General features: G+C 29.6%; 1 protein-coding gene across 7 annotated transcripts in view; it reads left to right on the plus strand.

Annotated features, from left to right (window-relative positions):
- Window positions 1-10,000, plus strand: part of LOC137618227 (FYVE and coiled-coil domain-containing protein 1) — a 220,024-nt gene that overhangs the window by 162,195 nt on the left and 47,829 nt on the right. The window contains exons 1-2 of one of the 7 annotated variants that reach the window (XM_068348362.1): window positions 4,329-4,435; window positions 5,195-5,383. The exons of 5 other annotated variants lie outside the window; for them this stretch is intronic. The gene's annotated coding sequence lies outside the window, so the exon portion shown is untranslated. Of the gene's footprint in view, window positions 1-4,328; window positions 4,436-5,194; window positions 5,384-10,000 lie in introns of those variants that run through there. One more of the 7 variants, XM_068348363.1, reaches the window with a different exon arrangement.

Raw genomic sequence — 10,000 nt, forward strand, 5'->3', positions numbered from 1 at the left:
ACCTTAAACCTGTTTCATATTTTGAGTGTAAATTTCGTTTCCTCCTTCCTGGTGTCCAGCCACTAAAATATTTCCTTCATGTGCATCTACGACCCCTCACCCGCGGCATGGCTCCCTAGCCCCAGCGCTACATATATTCTGCTGGTTGAATCGTAATCTTTCTGAAACATTTTCTCGCGACAGTCGAAGGCTCCATCTCTGTTACGGTGTTTTTCTTCGGTATTTGACTACATCTTTTCCATTAGCCTCCTTTTGTTTCTCCTGTTGTTGTTGTTGTTGTTGTTCTTCTTTTTCTTCTTCTTCTTGTTTTTATTAGTAGGAGACCTAATCCCCCCCCCATTTAATGAGACCAAAACATATGTATATATAGTCCGTCTCTAGGCTATTGTCCTTCCTGGGGCAATGTCACTGTCCCTGGCCTCTGCCATTCACAAGAGACCTTTAAAACCTTAAACTTGTTTCATATTTTGAGTGTAAATTTGTTTCCTCCTTCCTGGTGTCCAGCCACTAAAATATTTTTTCCTTCAAATGCATCTACGACCTGTCCCGACCGGCGGCATGGCCTCCCTAGCCCCAGCTCTACATATATTCTGCTGGTTGAATCGTAATCTTTCTGAAACATTTTCTCGCGACAGTCGAAGACTCCATCTCTGTTACGGTGTTTTCCCTCGGTATTTGACTACATCTTTTCCATTAGCCTCCTTTTGTTTCTTCTTCTGTTGTTGTTGTTGTTGTTGTTGTTGTTGTTGTTGTTGTTCTTCTTCTTCTTCTTCTTCTTGTTTTTATTAGTAGGAGACCTAATCCCCCCCCATTTAATGAGACCAAAACATATGTATATATAGTCCGTCTCTAGGCTATTGTCCTTCCTGGGGCAATGTCACTGTCCCTGGCCTCTGCCATTCACAAGAGACCTTTAAAACCTTAAACCTGTTTCATATTTTGAGTGTAAATACCTTTCCAATCTGTGAGATTGCTCAATCCTTCAGAGTCACTATAATTCGGCTAATGGGACAGGCCTTGGGCCAAGGTACTTACTCACTTATTTATTCAGAAGCGTTGGTCGCTCTGGGGAAACTGTGAGTTGCTCTCTTAACATAAACACCCCATTCACACATCATCACGAGAGCGAATTCTTATTAAACAAAGTTAAAATCCAAGACAGAAAGTAGGAAATAAAGATTCACAATTTTGTTCCCGTTTTCTTTCTTCTACTATATCTCTATTCCCGTTTTCTTTGTTTTACTATATTACCTTTCCCGTTTTCTTTCTTCTACTATACCTCTGTTACCGTTTTCTTTGTTTTACTATATTACCTTTCCCGTTTTCTTTCTTCTACTATACCTCTGTTACCGTTTTCTTTGTTTTACTATACTACCTTTCCCGTTTTCTTCTAAAATATCTCTTCCCATTTTCTTTTACTGTACTTCTATATCTGTTTTCTTCCAAAATAACTCCGTTCCCATTTTCCTTCTTGTAAATTACCTTCCTTCCTGTTTTTTTATCTTCTAAAATACCTCTGTTCCCGGTTTCTTTCTTGTAAAATACCTCCCTTCCTGTTTTCTTTCCTTCTAAAATACCTCTGTTCACGGTTTCTTTCTTGTAAAATATCTCCATTGCTGTTTTCTTTCTTCTAAGATACTTATATTCTCGTTTTCTTCTGAAATACCTCCTTTCCTATTTTCTTTCTTAAGAAATACCTCCACTTCATTTTCTTTATTCTAGAATACCTTCATTCCCATTTTCTTTCTTCTAAAATACATGTTCCTATTTTCTTTATTCTTAAATACCTCTGTTCCCATTTTCTTTCTTCTAGAATACCACTGTTCCCATATATTTCCTTCAGAATACCTCTTCTCCTGTATTCTTTTTTCTAAAATACCTCTCCGTGTTCTTTTAAAATACATCTGTTCCCATTTAGTTTTGATAATACCTCTGTTTCCATTTTCCTTCTTCTAAAATACTTCAGGTTTTCTTTGTTATAAAAATATCTCCTTTCCTGTTATCTATCTTCTAAACTACCTGTTCTCATTTTCTTCTAAAATACCTCCATTCACGTTTTCATTCTATTAAAATGCCTCCTTTCCCGTTTTCTTTCTTCTAAAATATATGTTCCCAATTACCTTATTCTAAAATACTTCTGTTCCCGTTTTCTTTCTTCTAAAATACGTTACCATTTTTTTATTCTAAAATACCTCTGTTCCTGTTTTCTTTCTTCTAAAATAAATGTTCCTATTTTCTTTATTCTAAAATACCTCCGTTCCGGTTTTGTTTCTTCTAAAATACATGTTCCCATTTTCTTTATACTAAAATACCTCCGTTCCCGTTTTCTTTCTTCTAAAATACATGTTCCCATTTTTTTTATTCTAAAATACCTCCGTTCCCGTTTTCTTCTAAAATACATGTTCCCATTTTCCTTATTCTAAAATACCTCCGTTCCCATTTTCTTTCTTTTAAAATACCTCCGTTCCCGTTTTCTTTCTACTAAAATACATGTTCCCATTTTCCTTATTCTAAAATACCTCCGTTCCCGTTTTCTTTCTTCTAAAATACCTCCGTTCCCGTTTTCTTTCTACTAAAATATATGTTCCCATTTTCCTTATTCTAAAATACCTCCGTTCCCATTTTCTTTCTATTAAGATACATGTTCCCATTTTCCTTATTCTAAAATACCTCCGTTCCCATTTTCCTTATTCTAAAATACCTCTTCCCATTTTCTTTTTTCAATCTAGCTGCCCAACCTCTTAACTTTTAGATTGAAGGGCCGAAATTCAGAAATCCAATTTAATAAAAAGGTTCAAATTGAATTGTTATGATAATTAGATGAATAATCAAGTGAATACGATTGTCCTCTAATGCAATTATGCAATTAGACCCGGTAAATAATGTGATCAAGAGTACTTAACCCTTTTGCCGTCTGTCAAACGTTACCGAATCGTGGTCAGTCCTTGAATGGGTGACCGGAATTAAAAACAGACACCACGGATTGTTACTTGGATTTACAACAGACCAGAGGAGTCGGGTTTGAGCGAACCTGAGTCAAGGTGAAGCTTGGAAACTAGTTATATTGTATATTACTTCTCTTGTAGTTTGTTTATTTCCTTGTTTCCTTTCCTTGCAGGGCTATTTATCCTGTTGGAGCCCTTGGGCTTATAGCACCTTGCTTTTTCAACTAGGGCTATAGCTTAGCATGTAATAATAATGATAATAATAATAATAATAAAAATAATAATAACAATATTATTATTATTATTGTTGTTATTATTATTATTATTATTATTATTATTATTATTATTATTATTATTATTATTATTATTATTATTATTATTAACAGAAAATCACAAGAAAATAAGTTATTGAAAACAGGTTAAAATGTTCGAAAAAAAAAAAAATAATAATTTATGAAGCTAATAATGATTATGTGTACATCTTACTTATTACCTCAAGGTCATGAAATCATGAGCTTTATATATGCATGCTATATAATCTAAAGAGTCGAGTGAGAACAACAGATTATATAAAAGAAGAAGAAGAAGAAGAAGAAGAAGAAGAAGAAGAAGAAGAAGAAGAAGAAGAAGAAGAAGAAACCATTAGAGGTATTTCAGATAGCTTTTGCATCCTCCGGGGAGGGTCTCGAAATTTCTCACATTTTCTCGCAATTTCTCACATTTTCTCGCATTTCTGTTCTTCCTGCAGCCTCTTTCTCTTCGTGGAAGTGAAAGAATGATGATTGATAATAATGATAGTGATAGTATTGAAGGTGATGATGATAGGTGATAGCAATATTAATGTGTATTTATGTTCTTTAAAGTGGTTTATTTCATATTTAATGGTTTTCACGATGTTTTACGTGTGAAGTCTTATGGGATATATATATATATATATATATATGTACTGTATATATATATGTACTGTATATATATATAAATATATATATGTACTGTATATATATAAATATTATATATATATATATATATATATATACTGTATATATATATATACTGTATATATATGTATAATGTATTATATATATGCCTATGCATAAATAAATTAATAATCTATATCTATATCTATATATATATATATATATATATATATGTATATATATACATACATACATACATACACACACATTCTTCAAACGCACAATCTGGCGTACCCATACACGTGTGCATCATGTATATTTGTGTATATAAAATAGAGACAGAGAGAGAGAGAATGAATGTATGTTTCGACTTGAGGAAGAGAGAGAGCACATCAACATGGTGTAATGCTGATGCCAGCCAGCTATGAGGCACCGTGCCAATCTTCTGGACCCCCCCCCCCCCCCCCGAGAGGGGAGCCCAAAGCGTTGTTTGGCCCTAAGGTTCAGAAGTCGAGGCAGTGAACGTCCAAGAAGTCTCTCTCTCGGTACCCTTTTTTTCGGTTTTCTCCCTTCGTAAGTGGATTATAGAAAATACTGTGGAAAGATAGTTTGTATATATATTTTTTCGTGTTCATGGTTTCGTTAAAGAGTGAATTAGAATATATATGTATATGTATATATACATATATATGTATATATATTATATATATAATATACATATATATATATATATATATGTATATGTATAATATATATATATATATATATATGTATATATAACTATATATGTACACGCATATATATATATATATATATATGCATATATATATATATATATATATATTATGTATATATATATATATATATATACATACACATATATTTATTTATTCTTTACGAACCGTTGGAAAGACTGTACTATACTCCTGGTGTTGCGTAGAAAACATTTGCTTTGTGTTCAACCAGGAAAACTGTTCAATTTCATTTCAGTAATTATTTTTACGTCGTGAAGTTTTTTTTCATAAATACTGCCTTTTTATATGGCTTTTTCGCAGATTGATTAAGAAGTTAACAGTTTTTTTTTTTCATATATTTTTTATTTCAAAAGTAAAAAGAAAATATTTTTGTGATCTCTTGCATAGACTGATTTAAATATTAATTGTTTTTATATATTTTTATTTCGAAAAGAAAGGAAAATTTTGTGTGACTTTTTCACACATTAACTGTGAAATTAACAGTTTTTTTTTTCATATATTTTCATTTAAAAAAGAAAGGAAAATCTTTCTATAGGACTTTTTTCTCTCATTGACTAAGAAATTGAGTTTTTTTAAGAATTCAGGTGGATTAACGACAAAAGGGAGTGAGAAGTGGCTGTTCGAAATAGACATTTTAAGTGTCTACAATAGACATTTTAAGTGACTCCGAAATAGACATTTTAAGTGACTGTCCCAAATAGACAGTTTTGCATAAGCAATTTTTGTGCTGAGGTTATTGCAAGGAGAAAGCCTGGTTTGAGATTAGGTAAGTGGTTGATGAATGTTCGTCAAGAACTTTCTATTTTAATAACTTTTTGAACTTTCTATTATAATAATTGGTTTAACTTTCTATTACAATAATTGGTTTAACTTTCTATTCTCATCATTTGTTTAAATTTCTTTTTTAATAACTTTTTGAACTTTCTATTTTAATGGTTATTTTAGCTTTCTATTTTAATAATTTGATTAACTTTCTATTTTAATCATTTGTTTGAATTTCTATTTTAATAACTTTTTGAACTTTCTATTTTAATGGTTATTTTGACTTTCTATTTTAATGGTTATTTTGACTTTCTATTTTAATGGTTATTTTGACTTTCTATTTTAATAATTGGTTTAACTTTCTATTTTAATCATTTGTTTGAATTTCTATTTCAGTAACTTTTTGAACTTTCTATTTTAATGGTTATTTTAACTTTCTATTTTAATAATTTGTTTAACTTTCTATTTTAATCATTTGTTTGAATTTCTATTTTAGTAACTTTTTTAACTTTCTATTTTAATGGTTATTTTAACTTTCTATTTTAATAATTTGTTTAACTTTCTATTTTAATCATTTGTTTAAATTTCTAGTTTAATAACTTTTTGAACTTTCTATTTTAATGGTTATTTTAACTTTCTATTTTAATAATTTGTTCAACTTTCTATTTTAATAATTTGTTCAACTTTCTATTTTAAATATTTTTCAACTTTCTATTTTATTAATTTGTTTAACTTTCTATTTTTATCACTTTTTTAACTTTCTATTTTTATCACTTTTTTAACTTATTTTTATATTTTTTTTTGAACTTTCTGTTTTAATCATTTTCTGAATTTTATATTTTAATCATTTTTTGAACTATTTAAATCATTTCTTAACTATTTGGATCATTTTTTGAACTTCCTAAATAAGTCTTCGAACTTCCTATTTTAATAGTCTTTTGATCATTATATTTTGATAATTTTTGGAACTTCCTAATTGAATAATTTTTAGATTTTATTTTATATATATATGTATATATATATATATATATATATATATTTTTTTTTTTTTTTTTGGGGGGGGAAGGATTTAGAGTTGCGAGATTAGCCTGTGAGGTGAATTCTTCGAATTTTGTATTTTTTGGTGTTTGAGATGTTGAATTACATTATTTTAGGGTTGTATTTTTGTTGGTTTTGAGACTTTGGAATATATTGATTGTAGGTTGTAATTTTGGGGAATTTTGAGAGGCTGAGTTACATTATTTTCGGGTTGTATTTTTGTTGGTTTTGAGACTTTGGGTTATATTAATTGAAGGTTGTAATTTTGGGGAATTTTGAGAGGCTGAATTACATTATTCTAGGGTTGTATTTTTGTTGGTTTTAGACTGTGGATTATATTGATTGAAGGTTGTAATTTTGGGGAATTTTGAGATGTTGAATTACATTATGTCAGGGTTGTATTTTTGTTGGTTTTGAGACTTTGGAATATATTGATTGAAGGTTGTAATTTGGGGATATTTCGAGAGGCTGAATTACATTATTTTAGAGTTGTATTTTTTTTTGGTTTTAAGACTTTGGATTACATTGATTGAAGGTTATAATTTTGTTGGGTTTTGAAATGCTGAATTACATTATTTTAGGGTTGTATTTTTGTTGATTTTGAGACTGGAATGTATTGATTGAAGGTTGTAATTTTTGGAAGCTGAATTTCATTATTTTAGGGTTGTATTTTTGTTTTTGAAATGTCTGATTATATTGATTGAAGGTTGTAATTTTGTGGGATTTTAAGACGATGAATTACATTATTTTAGGGTTGTAGTTTTTTTTGGTTTTGAGACTTTGGATTATATTGATTGAAGGTTGTAATTTTGAGTTATTTTGAGATGTTGAATTACATTAATTTAGAGTTGTATTTTTGTTGGTTTTGAAATGCTATATTACGTTGTTTAAAGGTTATAATTTTAAGGAGTTTTGAGATACTTTATTACATTATTCAAGGGTTGCATTTTTTAAATTGTTGTAGTAAATTTCTTTTTGTTTTCTGAATTTTATATTTTGATAATTTTTTGAACTATTTAAATCATTTCTTAACTATTTTTTATCATTTTTTAACTTCATATTTTAATTGTTTTTTTTTTTTAAACTATATTTTGATAATTTTTGGAACTTTCTAATTGAATAATTTTTGTATTTTATTTTATATAATTTTAGAGTTGCGAGATTAGCCTGTGAGTTGAATTCTTCGAATTTTGTATTTTTTGGTGTTTGAATTACAGTATTTTAGGGTTGCAGTTTTGTTGGTATTGAGACTTTGGATTATATTAATTGAAGGTTGTAATTTTGGGGAATTTTGAGATGTTGAATTACATTAATTTAGAGTTGTATTTTTGTTGGTTTTGAGACTTTGGATTATATTAATTGAAGGTTGTAATTTTGGGGAATTTTGAGATGTTGAATTACATTAATTTAGGGTTGTATTTTTGTTGGTTTTGAAATGCTATATTACGTTGTTTAAAGGTTATAATTTTGAGGAGTTTTGAGATACTTTATTACATTATTCAAGGGTTGCATTTTTTAAAATTACATTATTAAAGGGTTGCATTTTTTAAATTACATTATTCAAGGGTTGCATTTTTTAAATTACATTATTCAAGGGTTGCATTTTTTAAATTACATTAGTCAAGGGTTGCATTGTTTAAATTACATTATTCAAGGGTTGCATTTTTTAAATTACATTATTCAAGGGTTGCATTTTTAAAAATTACATTATTCAAGGGTTGCATTTTTTAAAATTACATTATTCAAGGGTTGCATTGTTTAAATTACATTATTCAAGGGTTGCATTTTTAAAAATTACATTATTCAAGGGTTGCATTTTTTAAATTACATTATTCAAGGGTTGCATTTTTTAAATTGTTGCAGTAAATTTCTTTTTGTTTTATGTAAGGTATCTTGAGAACTATTCGTTCCATCACCCTGTTAGGTGCGTGTCGGTGCAAATGCGCCTCATTAAAAAAAATTGTGTATAGTTGGTGATCTTTGTTAACCTTTTAGATAGATATTAACTCATTTCCAAAGATTATCATGATGATGATGATGAATGATGATGATGACGCTGTCCATCTATATGTTCTGCTTTGCCTTTAGAAGAAGAAGGAAAGTTAAAAAGAAAGAAAGAGGAAGGCCAGCGAGACTCGTATGAAACCAGTTTTAGAGACATTTTTATAGATAGGGAAAAGACTACACAGTGAGGCATATCTTCGATTCATTTGTTAGATTGTTTTACGTATTATATATGTATGTATGCATGTATATATATATATATATATATATATATATATATATATATATATATATATATATATCTACTGAATATATAATTTGTTTATTTATATATATGTACAGTATATATTATATACATATTAAAATATATAGATATATATATATATACATATATATATATGTATATATTTACATAATATGTATATGTATATATATATATATATATATATATATATATATATATATATTTATTTATTTAAATATATATATATATACTATATATATATATATATATATATATATATATATATATATATTTATTTATTTAAATATATATATATATATGTGTGTGTGTGTGTGTATGTGTGTGTTTGTGTGTGTACACATACATGCACACACACACACGTGTATGTGTATGTTCCTATCCACAGAAGTAATAGCAATAGCAAAACTTGCATACCCATACTGAGGACTTGTACACGTATGGCAACGGGTGTTTAAAATCCTCACCTACCGTATTAACCCCCACATTTAAAAATCATCCACTAGCTTCGATCAGATTAAATTTCCTCAGGTACAGAAACCATATTTATATCAGCAACCAAAGCTATTATTGTTTCTGGTGTGAGAATATTAAACTCTATACCAGTTTCCATAGATGTTCATATAGTATCAGAGATCATTTTATCCACTGTTAAGAATTTGCCGTAAGAAATGGTACAAAAATCTCTGCCTGATGTTTGCCAGTTTGGGGTTCGAGTCCCGCTCAGTCTCATTAGTGTCTGCATCCTGACCATGCTTGTGAGCTAAGGTGGTGGGGGGAAGCCTATAGGTCTATCTGTTGTGTTATCATCAGCCATTGCTTGGCCCTCCCTAATCCTAGCTTGGGGGGAGAGGGGGCTTGGGCGCTGATCATATAATATATGGTCAGTCTCGAGGGTATTGTCCTGCTTGATAGGGCAATGTCACTGTCCCTTGCCTCTGCCATTCATGAGCGGCCTTTAATACTTTTAAACCTTTAAATGAGTGATGTTACGGCTACCAACCCGTCAAAAAATAATAACAAACTAGAGTAAAAATTACGGTCTCCTGTATTTTACTGAAATACGGTTGAGAACAGTATAGTTTCAAGGAAAATTTCCTATTAAAATTGCCGTGTTTTTAACAGCGTAGTACAGTTGACTTCATTCATTCCGGTATACTTCATGGAAAGCTAAGGAGACGTCAGTGTCCCGGAATGAATGAAGCCAACTGTACCAATTCCACCAGCTACAGTGGACGGTGGCTATGTTAGACCAACAGTGGACGGTGGTTATGTTAGACCAGTCACATATCTGTTTGTTAGTTTGTACGTTCACCT

The sequence above is a fragment of the Palaemon carinicauda genome, chromosome 24 (genome assembly GCF_036898095.1).
Source record: "Palaemon carinicauda isolate YSFRI2023 chromosome 24, ASM3689809v2, whole genome shotgun sequence".
In the NCBI taxonomy this organism is placed as follows: domain Eukaryota; kingdom Metazoa; phylum Arthropoda; class Malacostraca; order Decapoda; family Palaemonidae; genus Palaemon; species Palaemon carinicauda.